The following is a 15,581-nucleotide window of genomic DNA, read 5'->3' as shown; positions in this document are numbered from 1 at the left end:
TTTCCAGAAATGGATGCAACAAGATCTTCCTTCACACAGGTTTTCCTACAACGTAATTTTAATACTCCCCCCTCAAAACATGGAGTCTAATTCTACCCACCCCCTAAACTTGAATCTGGGTAGGTTTATGACTACTCTAACAGAGTATGACAGAAGTGACACTTCCAAGGTGAGGCCATAAATGGGACACAGGTTTTGTCTTTTTCCCCCTTTTCTGAAACACTCATGTGAGGTGCTCTGAGCTATCATATAAACAGTTTGAGGGGTGTCTGGGTGGCTCAGTCGGTTAAACATCTGATTCTTGATCTCAGTTCAGGTCTTGATCTCAAAGTTGTGAGTTTAAGCCCTGTGTTGGGCTCCTGTGAAGCCTACTTAAAAAAAATAATAAAATAAAAAGTTTGACTACCTCGAGGCCACTATGCTGTGAGGAAGGCACACAGGGAGAGGCCACATTTGGGTGCTCCAATAAGCAGTCCTAGTTTTGGAGTCAGCCCAGGCATGTAAATGTAAGGGCCTTTAGATGCTGCCAGCACCCAGACACTGGTTCGCCCCTGCCTTCGAGTCTCCCTAGCTGAGGCCCAGACACAATGGAGCAGGAATGAACTGTCCCCACTGTGTCCAAAGTTCTGACCCCCAGAATCTGTGGGCTTTGTTAAATAGTTGTTTCAAACCATTAAGGTTTTTTTTAATTCTCCCATATTTTTATTAAGGCAAAATACATATAAAATTTACCATTTTAACCATTTTTCTTAGTTTTTTTTAAAAGTTCAATTGTTTGAGAGACAGAGGGATAGAGAGCATGAGCAGAGGGGTGAGTGGAGGGGCAGAGGCAGATGGAGAAGCAGGCTCCCCAGTGAGCAGGGAGCCCAATGTGGCCTGATCCCAGGACCCCGGGATCATGACCTGAGTCGAAGGCAGATGACACTTAACCGACTGAGCCACCCAGGCGCCCTGATAACTATTTGTTAAATGAATGAGCAAATTAAATCCTAGAAGGTGGACTAGAACTCTGGTTATTTGGGGCCTGCTAAGCTTCCACATGGATACTGGGCTTATTTACATCAGACATTCTGCCACTTCAACACAAGTTCTGAATTCCCTTTAAACATAAAAATCCAACTGCAGTTGGCATTATTAATTCTTTATAACAAGACGATTGAGCTTAAGTAGTTCCATTTCTAAGCCTGATTCTTGGGAACACTGATGAGCGTATTTGACTCAGAAAAGTCTCTTTGCCAGAGGCCAGAAAAATGTGTTTGTTTGCATGTTGGCTGTTCTTAGAGCTAAAGATCCTAAAGGATAAGACCCAGGCCCAAGCTAGGCTCTTGTTACACCCTCTAGCTCGGTGCTGTGTATAATTAGGCTCATAAACATTAGTTCCGATGGGCCAGGAGCTCTGGGAAGGAAGTGAAGTCTGGGTACTCTCCTCCCTGATCATACGAGGCTCCGTTTCCCGCCCCTCCTCCTGCTAACCCCAATAGTAGCTGATGAGCAGTGGAAGGAATAACGAGAACATTACCAGTTACCAAGTGCTGGAGACTTGTACCACAAACAGATTTTCCAGTGACAAAATCAGGTATGCAGAAATGTCTCTTTGTTTTTCTAGGAGTGAATTTCATTTCCATTTTCATGAGAACAGGAACCATGAGGGGTTTGTTACCATAGAAGAGCCAACACCTAGCATGGTGTCTGGCATGATTAATGCCCATAAATGTTGAATAAATGAATGATATTAGAGTTCTAAACTGAAGTCCAGAGACATCAGGCAACTTGCCCAATGTCACATGGTAAATGGCAAGACACTGTTTTGGCTCCTAGCGCAGAATCCTTTCCTCTATGCCAGTGTTTTCTGGCTCATTCATTCATTCATTCATTCATTCATTCATTCATTCATTCATCTTTCAGTACTCTTTTGGATGCAAGTGACAGGTAACTCATCTCTAATTGCCTTAGACAAGAAACAGAAATTATCTGCTCAGATGATTCAAGAATCCAGTGACACAAATGGCTTCTGACTCAGCTGGATTCAGGGGCTCAAAACACGTCCCCAGGATATGACTTCTCCCGTCTTGTCCCCAGCTTCGACTACATTGGCTAATTCTGGGCCTTCAGCAGCTTCAGGCCTGAAGCATCCTTGCTTCTTGCAGCCTTAGCCGAAGAGCAGTTGCTTTTATCCCCGCTTCTGTCTCCTTTGTCTCCTCGGTCCTGGAACGGTCACTTGGCCGTTCCCGAACCAGTAAGTGTGATCGGGAGAGAGTGATGTTTTGCTTGGTTGGGCCTGAGCCATGTGTCCGGCTCTGGAGCTGGGGTGGGGGGTGGGGAGTGGGCCCTTACGTGGAGCGCGTGGGTGAGAGCAGGGAAGGGAGCTGTGGAGGTGAACATGGCCCAGGAGCTTCTACTCTAATGGAGGCTCAGAGCTGGAAATCAAGGGAAAGCCAAGTAAGATGCATCAAACGCGGTTGCAGCATCCTGACTGGGGACTCGCTCACCTGCTCACTGTCCGGCTGCGGGACAACAGCCGAGGTGTCTGACCCCTTAGCTTCCTCCAGAAACCGCATTTCTGCAAGCCCGTCCTCCTGCATGCCACCACCATTTCCTCCTCTTGGAAAAGCTTCCCCCCGCCCCAGGTTCAAGGAGTAGTTTCCTGGTCTCCCCTAGCTTCTGAGTAAGGGAGGGTTTATCTTAAAGTGAAACTTCAATCCCATATGCTTTCCAGCTCAGTTTCTGCCTTGGTTTTCTCTAGATGACCAGCTGTGTGGTCCTGGGGTCACAGTCCCAGACATGAGGCCGGCGCAGTGTGAACAAAGGGGGAGACAGGCAGAGAAGTGGGCAGGGAGCCAGATGGTGCCCAGTCTTGAAGTTCGTGGAAGGGAGGCTGGCTGTGTTTAGGGGTGTGCGGCAGACAAATGATGTGATCTAACTTGTTTTCATGTCATTTGATCTCCTGTTTGAAATGCATGTGGGGGCAGAGTGACTGCGGGAGAACCACTGGCAGGATCCTTAGGGGTAATCTAGGGGAGATGATGTGATGTGGATTGGAGGGTGGCTGGCTCTAGGACCCAGGGAAGTGGGGGAAAGACACCATCTCCTGCTGGGAAGGTCTGTAAAGAATTTGTGGCCATATTTAGTCCACCGCAGATAAGAAGACTGAGGCCAGAAAGAGAATGTGACGGATCCACGACCACACATCATTTTAGGCTCAGAGCCCGGGCCTCCCGATATCAGTCCTTGAGGTTCCATCTACACCCACAGAGTCTCTCTTGGAAGGGGAGGCAGAAATGTGTGCCCAGGGAAGAGTGAACGCTTTTGCCTAATCCACCGATAATGAAATCAATCTTGGGGCACCTGGGTGGCTCAGTCGGTTGAGCATCCCACTCTTGGTTTCAGCTCAGGTCATGATCTCAGGGTTGTGGGATCAAGCCCCACGTTGGGATCCTTGCTCAGCGAGGAGTCTGCTTGAGATTCTCTCTCTCCCTCTCCCTCTGCCCCTCCCCCTGCTCTCTCTTTCTCTCTCAAACAAATAAATCTTAAAAAAAAATCAATCTCATTCTTGACATTTCAAGCCCCACCTCGGTGGCACTAACAGAGATTTTTGGGGGGACAGCAAATCGGAGCCAATTGTTGACAAGAAGCAGAGAAAGTATGGGTGGGGCGAAGGATTTGATCTCCCCCTTCAGGCACCAAAGGACAAAGGACTTGGCTTTATGTTAAAGGATTCTGAAGACGAGTTCTGGGCTCCTCCAGCCGGGAGCCAGCAGCAGTCACCGCCCAGAGTGGGCCGACCGCGCTGGTCAAGCGTTTGTCTCCTCCACTAGACCATGTCTGGTCCCTCTTAGTGACCCCAGAGCTTGGTGGGAGATACATGCCAAATAAATACTTTGGGAAGAAATCTGGCCCCCTACTGAGGATGGAGTGAATGGAAGGATAAAGTTCTTGCCTGGCTGTGAGGTTCATTACAGAAGCAGAGACGCTGTCAGATTCTAATTACAGTGTTCATAACTACAGTGTTCTCCGGAAACCAATCTTACACTGTATGTTAACGAACTTGAATTTAAATTAAAAAAAAAACCCAAAAACTACAGTGTTTACTGTTATATCATTGTGCTGTGCACAGAATAGGTGCTTAGTAAATATTTTTTGAATGAATGAATGAGTGAGTGACTGAGTGAGTGACCTTCTCAGTCCCTCACTTAAGAGCCAAATTCACCCTCTAATCTAGAAACACTTTGGGACTGCGTAAATGCAGAAGTGTGCTCCACCTAGTGGACACTCCAGGATTATGCTTGGAATTTAAACCCTTTCCCCCACTTTCTTTAAACCGTGCAGAGGGGCGCCTGGGTGGCACAGCGGTTAAGCGTCTGCCTTCAGCTCAGGGCGTGATCCCGGAGTTATGGGATCGAGCCCCACATCAGGCTCCTCCGCTATGGGCCTGCTTCTTCCTCTCCCACTCCCCCTGCTTGTGTTCCCTCTCTCGCTGACTGTCTCTATCTCTGTTAAATAAATAAATAAAATCTTTAAAAAAAAAATAAACTGTGCAGATTCTATGATTGCTTATTCCCACTTCACCCAGTTTGGCACAGCCCACCAAGTATGGCAGCATAGCCCTGTAGGTGAGAGAAGCCTATCTCAAATTCAGAAACGCGCAATTTGAGAAAGACACCGTTAGGGGGTGGAGAGGGCCAGATAGATGAAATGGCTTAGAGTAAGGAACACTCGACCAGGTATCCAGAGGCTTGTCAGTGATTTGCTGTGTGGCCTTGGGCAACACACTTGCTCTCTCTGAGTTTCAGTTTTATCATGACAATGCTGTGTGTCCCTTGTGTCCCTGGGCTAATGCTCAGACACTAACACAGCCTCACTGGGCATGTGGGGGCCACTGGGCCCAATTACAGCTGAGGAAAGTGGGTTTAGATTATGGAAGGAGCCCAAGACCTCACACAGAAGGTCTGAACCAGGATTTGAATTCAGGTCCGTGTGACTCCAACACCTGTCCTGTTGGCATTGCTCTCTACCTCCGCTAGATGCTTTCTAAAACCCTTTCATGGCGCTACACATCTTCTGGAACCTGTGTCTCTGCCTTCGAGAGGCTGTCTATCGACAGCTACAAGTGTGGTCTCTGGAGTCAAACCCCCTCGATTTTACTTACATATCTGATTCTATTCACATACCTACTGATAAGGTACGTGACCTTGGGTATCACTTCATTTCTCTCTCTTTTGGTTTTCCTATCTGTCAGATGGGATTAATAACAACAAAGGGTTGAGATTACGTGTGTGTGTGTATGTGTGGTGTGTGTGTGTGTGTGTGTGTATACATGTAAGTATATATAGGTTTGTACATATGTACGCACACAAACACACACTCAGAATACTACCCAGGACACCCGATAAGAATTTATATGTTTTAACTACAAATACATAGTTCGACATATATAAAAATATGTAAGTATTTATATGTTTTAAGTACTATTTTTTGCCTCTGGACTTTTGCTACTCCTTGTGACACAGCCTCAAATAGCCATACATTTAGATCTTTAATATTTTTCCAAGTGAGGCCTATTCGCTGTCACAGAGACACACTGGCAGGACTCAAGAAAGGAAAACTTTCACTGTGCACTCTCAGGGTTGGATCCTGGAGGACCTTGCCCGTAGGGCACTATGAATGAAGGAATATATGAAACGTATAGATATTGCGATTATATTGTGGCCGGTACGAGTATACTGATTCCAGTCTTTGGGGGTAGAAGTGTTAATTTCTTATTTGCAAATATTTAAAATGAATTGAAATTTTTATCATCTTGTTTTTGCCTTTCTCCGTTTTTATACCTGGAGATTCCAAAACAGATGTGACCTGGGTTTCTTGGGGCCTCCCAGAGGCCCCGGTCTATGCGAAGTGTCACAAGGAAGGCAGTTTGTACACCAAGTCCTAATCATGGGGTTAGTGCCCCCGGTCAGAGATTCTCGGTGAGGGGCATGACATGATGATGGTTTGTGCACAGAAGCAGCTGAAGTGGGAGGTTGTCCTTGAATTATCTAGATAACTGATCTATTCTCCTTCTCCATGCCGCACTGGAGGCAAAGCCTTGGTCTCCCTGGGATGAAAAAGTACGTTTCATTAATAGGGATATAGAGACATAACCCAAAGGGCTGAAATCCTAGGAGTTTGGGGCACTCCGTAAAAAATCACGGTTCTTGTTACAATGTTCAGGCTCTCAAAGACATTTCCAAGGAAGCCGTTTCAGACTGCTGCAGGGTCTGTGAGCTCAAACATCCTCTCTCAAGCCCTTACAATTCTTTCCTTCGATCGTCTTCTCCATTCTTGCCCGTGGTGGCCTGTCTGCCCCACCTGGGGCACAAGCTGCTTTTGGCAAATCTCATGCGTGCGTATGTAGTTTTATAAACAGCCCTTAACTTTCTGTGTCATTTTTCCCCAGAGTGGGATGATTTTTATCTAATGCTTGATAAAGAAGCTAATTCCTAAAGTTGTCAGCAGAAACAGGTGGCTGGAAGGGGTGATTGCATACATAGCGTTCCAAGGCTTTTGACACAATGTCCCCCCTGGTGAGAGACGCAGGAAAGAAGCGGGTAAGGTAATTTACCAGACATTCACAGCAGGCTGGAAAACCTCCCACCTCTAGTCAAGGGAGAAATTATTGGCAGGAGAAGGATGCACAATTGACTATCCGAGACTCTCAGAGAGTGTGGCGGTCTTAAAGTGACTCATTACAGCCGAATGAATCAAACACCCTAAGGATCTTCTCCCGCACCCCACCCCGGTCTGCTGTCAAGTCCTGACCATCCACAGATCGTCTTTTCAGGCACGTTTGGAGTGTCCTTCGAGAGACAGCAGGGCCTGATGCAGCCAGCCTGCCCTTCTCAGACCCCAGGTGCTCGGCATTGCCCTGGGCCTCTGGTGAAAATGCCAATTCCAGGGTGCTAGGTCAGGGGTCAGATTCTGCCTTCCCAACAAACTCCCCATGAGCTCGATGCGACTGTCTGTGGGCCGCACTTTGGGAAGCACGGGAACAGGACACTTGTTTTAGGAAAAGCTATCAAGCCTCCCGCAGTGGAGAAACGGCAGGGGAGCAGAGGAAGCAACGGACTTGCCCCGAGATGCCAACAACGGCGGGGGGTGGGGGGTGGAGTGAAGGAGGTGCAGGGCTGGCACACTGGTCCCAGAGCCGGGGTTCCAGTCTCTGCTGTGCTGTTTCTCTCCTCCGAAATAGGAGAGGCCCCAGAAGGAGCAGCAGCTGGGCCATAACCTCCTCAGGGACAATTAAAGGACTTTACTCAACCAGAAAACTGGTTCGTGGCCCATCCTACCATCTACGATTCCGCTTTAACACTAACACGGGATGATGGACACGACGAACCTGAAACGAGGCCAGACCGCCCTCCGCAAGGCTGGTGTTCCTGAAAGCCACGCGGATGACCCCCTTTCCAGCTCGGCCTGCGCCCATGGGCCACACCGTACCTTGTTCAATGTCCTGACTTCCTGCTGCCTCGACAACCCCAGAAGTAGTAGTTACCTGTCTCCTGGTTTCACCAACGCAAAACAAGGCAACAAAACCCACGCACGTCCTGGGCTTCTCAGTTTGCCCCTGGGCTCTGCTCCCCGGAACACAGATGTTCTGAAGGTGAGGACGCTGTCTGTACTGTCTGAGATGGGAGCAGACAGAACTGGGTCGCAGGTCACACTGGCCCATTAAAAAACCACCACCCTGGGGCATCTGGGCGGCACGGTGGATTGAGCGTCTGACTCTTGGTTTGGGCTCAGGTCATGATCTCAGGGCCGTAAGTTCGAGCCCTGCATTGGGCTCTGTGCTCAGCGGGGAGTCTGCTTGAGAGTCTCTTTCTCTCTCTGCAGGGGTGCGCTCTCTCCCAAATCAATCAATCAATCAATCAATCAATCAATCCGTCTTAAAAAACAAAACAGAACCCAACAACCATGAAAGAACTAGAATGCCCAGGTAAGCGTGAGGCGTTTCTGGTGGCTTATTTTTTGGCGCTTCTGAGAAGTTGCTGCTAAAAGCAAAATTTGTTTTTTTAGTGCCTCTGGCAGCAGAAAGCAAAGGAAGCTCTCGTTCTCTACGTGGAGACCAAACGAAGCAACGCAGGGAAGGCACGGCAGGCACGGGCCCTGGCGTTCACCGTCTTCCCCCTCGGAAGGGAATGGAGGCCTTGCTTCACACGCTCTGGGGGCCTTTCCTTTTTTACAAAGCTCTGCGAAGCAGCTGAGTCTTCGAAATCTTCCTCAGCTCTCACAAGGGACTGAGACCCAAACCTCCCAAATTCAGATTGTTCCCTGGGCCCGGAAAGGGCAAGAAGCCACACCCGGCTCCCTGCGTCCCCCGAGTGACAGAACGCAAGTCTTGGAAGCCAAGAGGGGCCTCTCAGGTATGTGCCCCTGGGTCGGCGATGCCCATCACTGAGTCGCTGTTTGGGGGTGACATCAGCCATTACTTATCAGCAAGGCTGAGGACCAGGTGGGTGGGACCTTGGCCCAATAAGAGCCGGAAGTCTGAGATGGGAAAGGCGTGGGCTCAGAGGCATAACGGGCCAACCATGCCTCCTGTCTGACGCGTGGCCTCGCTGAGTGTGACCTCGATTCTCAGTGTGACCTTGGGCCCATCTGCCCAAGAGGTGTGGGGTGGGGGGTCGTAGGGGTGGTGGTCCCTTCACACCAGGAGTTGATCTGGCAGCAGCTCTGTCCCCAGGCTGTGTCTGTGTGTCAGGAAGCTTCCTTGCCTCTGTCCCCAGAGACGGTCAATACCCTGGTTCATCTGAACCAAACCTTTATACCACTCAACACTCCTGTCTCTCCCAAACAAAACTCACATACAAAAAACTGTATCCAGAGGAAGCTAACCTTGGCATAACAGCTCACCACAGATACACATGACTGACCTTCGCCTGACCCCAGAAGGCTTTTTCTTTCTCTTCTGAATAGCTATCTGAATGGTCATTTTTTTTTTCTTTAAGATTTTATTTATTTGACAGAGAGGCACACAGCGAGAGAGGGAACACAAGCAGGGGGAGTGGGAGAGGGAGAAGCAGGCTCCCGGTGGAGCAGGGAGCCTGATGCGGGGCTCGATCCAAGCATCCTGGGATCATGACCTGAGCCAAAGGCAGACACTTAACAACTGAGCCACCCAGGTGCCCCTGAATGGTCATTTTTTAAAAACAGAAGAGTGAAGGATCTTTCCCCCACCTCCCTTGAAAGGAGGCATTTTATTTATTTATTTTTAATTAAAAAAGTATTTTAGTAATCTGTACACCCAATATGGGGCTCGAACCCATAACCCTGAGATCAAGTGTTGCATGCTCTGCCGACTGAGCCAGCCAGGTGCTCTGAAAGGAGGTATTTTTTTTTTTTAAGATTTTATTTATTTATTTGACAGAGATAGAGACAGCCAGCGAGAGAGGGAACACAAGCAGGGGTAGAGGGAGAGGAAGAAGCAGGCTCATAGCAGAGGAGCCTGATGTGGGGCTCCGATCCCAGAACGCCGGGATCACGCCCTGAGCCGAAGGCAGACGCTTAACCGCTGTGCCACCCAGGCGCCCCTGAAAAGAGGTATTTTAAATAAAGAGCGTGGCAAAGAGTTAGAGCTTGCTTAGACGTCAGCCCAGCAAGTCCGCACCTGCACTCAAGCGCTGCACACACTTTGAGCCTTGCTGTCTGCACCTCAGTCTTCCTATCTGTAAAATGGGAATACAAATCCCCAACACGTAGGAGTCATGGTGAGGGTGGAGAGGATGCCCTCGGTACGGTGTCTGCCGCATGATAAGTGCTCAATAAATGTCAGCTCTCACTGTGATGAGTCAGAGCCATGTCGGATTTTACTTGTTTTCCTATTTCTGTATGTTGCAGGCGTCTCTCCCCGGCAGGTACGCACAGGATCGAGCTGTGGCGGTCCTTCATCTGTCAGGACAGCATTCTCTAAAACCGACCCTGTCCTTCCAGACCAATTTCTGCGCTCGAAGGTGTAAAAGAGGGACACGAGCTACAGAGGGAGGAGAAACACACTGCTCTCCTGGGCCCTGGAAATGACATGTCAGCCCATGGAAGCATCTTCGAAGCGGCACACAGAGGCGGCAGACTTGGGCATTGTTTCCATAGCCTCTGGGATGAAATGTGACAACCGGCTGACAGTCACCTAGTAAGAGCCTGTACCTGAGAGCTCCGAGCAGGAGGTGAACACAAGGCTGGGGTCTCCTGGGGGCTCCAGGGAGTGAAGGTGTCAAGGGAGTGTCATGAATGAAACTGGACCCCGGTGGGTGACTCCTGGAATTCACCAGTGTGTTAGGAGGGGAGCTGGTGGGCGGCCCTGGGCAGCATGCTGACAGAGCCGATGCTGGCTCCGGGGACCTGAGGCTGCAGGCCAGGTGGGGTGAGCCACTCAGCGACGCGGGTGGGAGCAAAGCCAGCTTCCCTCTTGCTTCCCCCTGCTTGGTGGACAAAGTGTGCTTCATTGTGACAGAGCCCTCCCTCCCGCCATCGCTCCAACCGTGCCTCTCCCTCACCTGCTGTGTCAATGCGGCGGCATCCCCATTACGCAGGAGGGAAGACTGAGGTTGGCAGGCACCCATGGCCACACTGACGCATGATTCCTGGATTTTCTGTGTTGCATCTGGTTTTAAAAATGCACAAGTGATGGGGTGTTGACACGTGCAATTTCCCAGACCTGGATTTCATTCTAGTCTCAGAAATGGTTCTTCCCTCACTTGATTGCTTTACTGAAATCCATTTTTCCCCCTTTATAAAAAGAAGTCCCATTTTTCGGTAACTGAATTGCTGCTAGCTACTTTTTCTCTTCCCAGCTGGTGAGGTTTTGTAGACCATCTCTCCTCCTCCTGTATTAGATAAGTCAGAGTAATGAATTGATCTCCTGCCTCACTAAAATGATGAGGATAAATGGGGTGGCAGGCTTTAATAAAATGCAGCACTGACAAAAAATGAAGGCAGGGAGGTCATTACAAATTCTACATAAGATAGATCAAGATGGATTGCTTTTCTGAGGCCAAATAGATGATTAATATCGGAAGGAGAGAACTGATAATGACAATATCTCTAATTTGCAAGGGACCTTTAAATTCTACCCCCCATTTATTGCTTGAATCTCTATCAAGGGGTTGACCAGCATTTTCTTGAATGCTTCCTGTGATGGGGAACTCACTACTCCGTGTCAGCTCATTCCATCTTCGAAAGGCTTTGCTCTGACTTTTAAAAGTTCTTATTCCTACTTTGGTGAAGTCTGAATCCTTCAAGAGCCCATGATTAGAATAGTTCTAATCCCCGTGGCCATACTTCTTCTTAACTATAACATGTCTCCCATTATTTGAGGACAACCATAATGGTCACCCAAGTCTTCCCTTCTTCCCTTCTATGGACCAAACATCCCAGTTCCTTCAGCCGCTCTTTCACCATTTGGTTACCTTCTTAAGTCTGTGACCTTCTTAAGCACAGGGGACATCTGTCATGTTCATCGCCACTCATCATCTTTCTCCATAGAAATCCCCTGGGATCCGTCCTGTCCCCCCGAAGGGAGCAGTAAGAACTGAAACTCCCGGTCCCCCATCCCCCACACCTGAGCACAGTCATGTGACCGTGTTTGTGCCAGTCAGCTGTGCTGCAAAGTCTGATTCGGAAGGGGACAGCATGAGAGAATGGGAGCTTTCGTTTTCTGGGGCAAGTGGAGGCGGAGGCATTGAGCTTTCTGCTGGGTTTGCAGGTTAAGTCCTGAGGCAGGAGTGGTACTGGTGCTTGTGGCTGTTGTCATCATGGAAATCCAGTTCTCCGTCACCGGGAGCTGCCATTACTGATAGTAATTTGGTGGCAGCAGTGGCAGCAAGGACTTCATCAGGCCTTTCCTGTGTCATGGTTTGTAAGTCGTCCCTAAAAGCTCTGCCTTTAAATGGCTTCTCTAGCCCGTCCACAAATGTTTGAATTGTCTAATATCTTTGAATAAATCCCCTTTCTTCTTAAGGTAGCCAGAGTTGCTTGTTGCTAGGAACCCTGACTTATGCAGGCCCTGAACCGAATGCACGAGTCCAGGAGCGATGTCCTTAGTGCAGAGAGAAGCTTCATCACCTCCTCATTCTAGCAATTATACTTCTATTAATGCAGCCTACAGCTAAATGAGCAACTTCGAAGCAACTGTATCATATCACTGATTTTCATTAAACTCACTGGTCTCACATATCAGGGGTAGAGATTCATTCCCTGGTCTAAGGAACTTCTAGAAAAAAAGGACTTTATGTGCTTTCTTATTACTAGCTCAACAGAAAACAAGGTCTGAGCACCCCCTAACCACAATATTTAACGTATGAGAGCGCTGAACATTCAGGAATTCGCTTGACAAGGAAAGAAAGTGATGAGTAATTATGGATAAAATCTGCCACTCTTTCTTCTTGCCACCCACTCGTTCCCCACAGCAAACGGCTGACAAGTCTCAAGGTCACCCAGCAGCCATTTTGAACCAGATGCTTCACTCATCCAGTTCTACTATCAAAGTAATTTTAGTGACGATGGGAGGGACAGCTGTCTTTGATCGTTCCCTTCTTGGGCTCCCGGGTGTTCTTGCTACTCTCAGGAGGGCTCTGTGGGCCCAGAAAGAAGTCTCATGAAACAGTCTAACAATAAGGGTTTTCTTCTTTCCTTCTACTGCTGATACTGAAGGAAAATGGAAAACCAAGTGAGAGAGGATGGGTGTTTCATGCCATAGCAGAGGCAGGTCCCACATGCATGCTAGGCCATCAGTAAACACCCGGGCCACAAATACGTTTCATCTGGACTCCAAGCAGACCAGGAAAAGTGAAGGTAGAATGGGGTTGTGGGTGAATAATTCCTTGGGCTTAATTTAGACTCTTTGAACCCTCCATTTAGGAAAATATAATTTCAAATGATTAGCCCAGATATATGGCTAAAACGTCTTCACGGTCTGGGACAGAAGGAAAGGCTCATAAGAACCCACAAGGTTGAGATTCCAGAGAGACAGGTGACAGGACAGAAGCCACGGGTTAGTCTGGCAGCAGAAAGGGTTGGAGATGCATCTCTGACCTCCATACCTGACATCTTTGCTATTCAAGTCGTGCTCCCCGGGTCGGCGGCTTGAGCATGCATGCCCTAGATGTATTGGAAATGCTGAATCTCAACCCTGACCCAGCCCTACGTAGTCAGAACCTGCATGTCAACGAGATCCCCAGTGATGTGCACATATGAGCCTGAGAAGCACTTCCCTACACCGCCAGTGAGATGTTTGAGAAGTCTGTCAATGGTAGAAACCTTTCTGCACAGCTCAAAGATCATTTAGACCAAGTGAGAGCAGTGTTCCTCCGTGATTTATCACCAACCCCAAAGTGTTGGACTAACATCACAAAACAGTATCCCCTCGATGCTGCAGGATGAGAAAGTCATGTCCGGCTCTCAAGAGACATCACTGTATTCTGGGAGCTACAACCAGAGAACCAGCTGTCAGAGCCAAGTGTCTTCCTGCCATTCTCCCAACATGCGCCTGTGTTTGGTTAAAAGGAGATGGGACACGAGGGAATACTACTCAGCAATGAAAAGGATCAGGATCTTGATACCTGTAACAGCCTTGGACGGACCTCAAGGGCATTGTGTGGAGTGAAGCAAGCCACTTGCTGTACAGTTTCATTTATAGAACGTTCTTAGAATGATAAACCTATAGGGGTGGAACCCAGGTCTGTGGTTGCCAGGGCTGGGATTGTATGAGGGGAGGAAGGGCGTGGGAGTGACTAGGAAGGGGGCGCACACAGACACCTTTGCGGTGTGGAGCACTGATTGGGGTGGTGGTAAAATAGATCTCTACCTGTGACAAAATGGCACCGCACTAGACACACGTATTGTGCTGATGTCAATTTCCTGGTTTCGATACCGTCCTAGAGACACTTCAGATGCCACCATTGGGGGGGGGAAGTGGGTGAAGGGTACAAGGACCTCTCTGTACTATCTTCACAACTTCTGTGAATCTGTATTTAAAAATGATAAGCAAAAAGAACAAAACGAAAAGGAGATGGTGGTCACGAGGCTATGATGTGGTAAGATATATCCTCGTCATAACACATCCATGGAGCCTTGTTGTAAGGCTTTTATTTGATTTCCGGCCTCTTTCACTGAACACATCATTGGACACTGAAGTTCCTTTACCTAAGTCCTCCCGGATGTAATCCGGAATGTTCTATCGCACTAAATGGTGTTACTGCAAGGTTCTAATACATGAGTGTAACAAGAGGAGTGTGACATGTTGAATGTACGTGCACAGAACATCAGCTCAGAAAGGCTTTCATTTAGAGTAGGTCCAGAGTGGAGAAGGGGCCCGGCCAAGGTCACCAACAGCGGAGGGCAGCAACAGGACCTGGTGGGATCTGGTGCCCAGCCTGGAGCCCCTCCATTCTGCCACCTGCCAACTCTCCTGGCAGATCTTCACCCCAGAGTTTTGAGGTGGCATTAAAATTCAGAACTCATCCGAGGTTAACTCTGAAAGCAACATCCAAAGAACGCATCAATGCCATCAGGGCATCTCTTTTAATTGCCTATTCACGCAGACAGATTGTCTTTTCATATTCGGAGCTAAACTTGGAGGCATGTCCTTTCATAGGGCACTCATTACCCCACTGCCTCATCAGTAATGGGAACTAACGTGCAACGTGATTGCTGAGTACGAGTTCTATTTTTTCCTACCAAGCAGGAAGTTTAAAATCTGCTGGGTTATTTTTAAAGAGGGTGAAAAAATAGGCATCCTACCAGCTTCCCAATGGTCCTGTCCAAAGGCACATGCTGCTTTACCCATGGCATTGGCCAGGTTGGGAGGGACACGGGTGGGGTGAAATTTCACCAGGGAGATTTCTCGGTGGAGGGGTGGGGGATGAGTGTCCACACACTCGAGTAGCAGGAAAGGACGTGGGCTAGCTGCCACCTTGTTGAGGATAGCGATCCTGGCATTTTCTGGAGTTGACTTTTGGTGTTTGTTTCCCCGGGGATTTGTGACTACCTGCCTCCTTTTCAGTCATGGACCCCAGCCCTGGACTGAGGGTCGACCCAGTGGGTCTGTCCCTGCTTGGTCATTTGTGGGGCCTTGGACTCAATGTCATGAGTCACAAACGTGAGTCTCACGTTCCTGAGTAGACGAGGAGTTTGGGAGAACGAATCCCCGCAACTCTATTACTTAGCAAATATAGTACTAACGTGAAAGTATTTTTAGTACTTACATTTAGTATTTATATGAAATATGTACAGTACTTATAGGAAGGAAAATCTAGTTGAACTTGGCTTCCATTGACTTAAACATTTCTTTTTTTTTTTAAAGATTTTATTTATTTATTTGACAGAGATAGAGACAGCCAGCGAGAGAGGGAACACAAGCAGAGGGAGTGGGAGAGGAAGAAGCAGGCTCATAGCAGAAGAGCCTGATGTGGGGCTCGATCCCGCAACGCCGGGATCACGCCCTGAGCCGAAGGCAGACGCTTAACCGCTGTGCCACCCAGGCGCCCCTGACTTAAACATTTCTTGATCACCGACTCTGTGAGGCACCGTGCTAGGAACTAGGATTGCAATAGGGC

This window comes from Ailuropoda melanoleuca, chromosome 15 (assembly GCF_002007445.2).
Source record: "Ailuropoda melanoleuca isolate Jingjing chromosome 15, ASM200744v2, whole genome shotgun sequence".
Taxonomy (NCBI): Eukaryota; Metazoa; Chordata; class Mammalia; order Carnivora; family Ursidae; genus Ailuropoda; species Ailuropoda melanoleuca.
The sequence above is the reverse complement of the archived record's forward strand: the minus strand, read 5'-3'. Positions refer to the sequence as shown.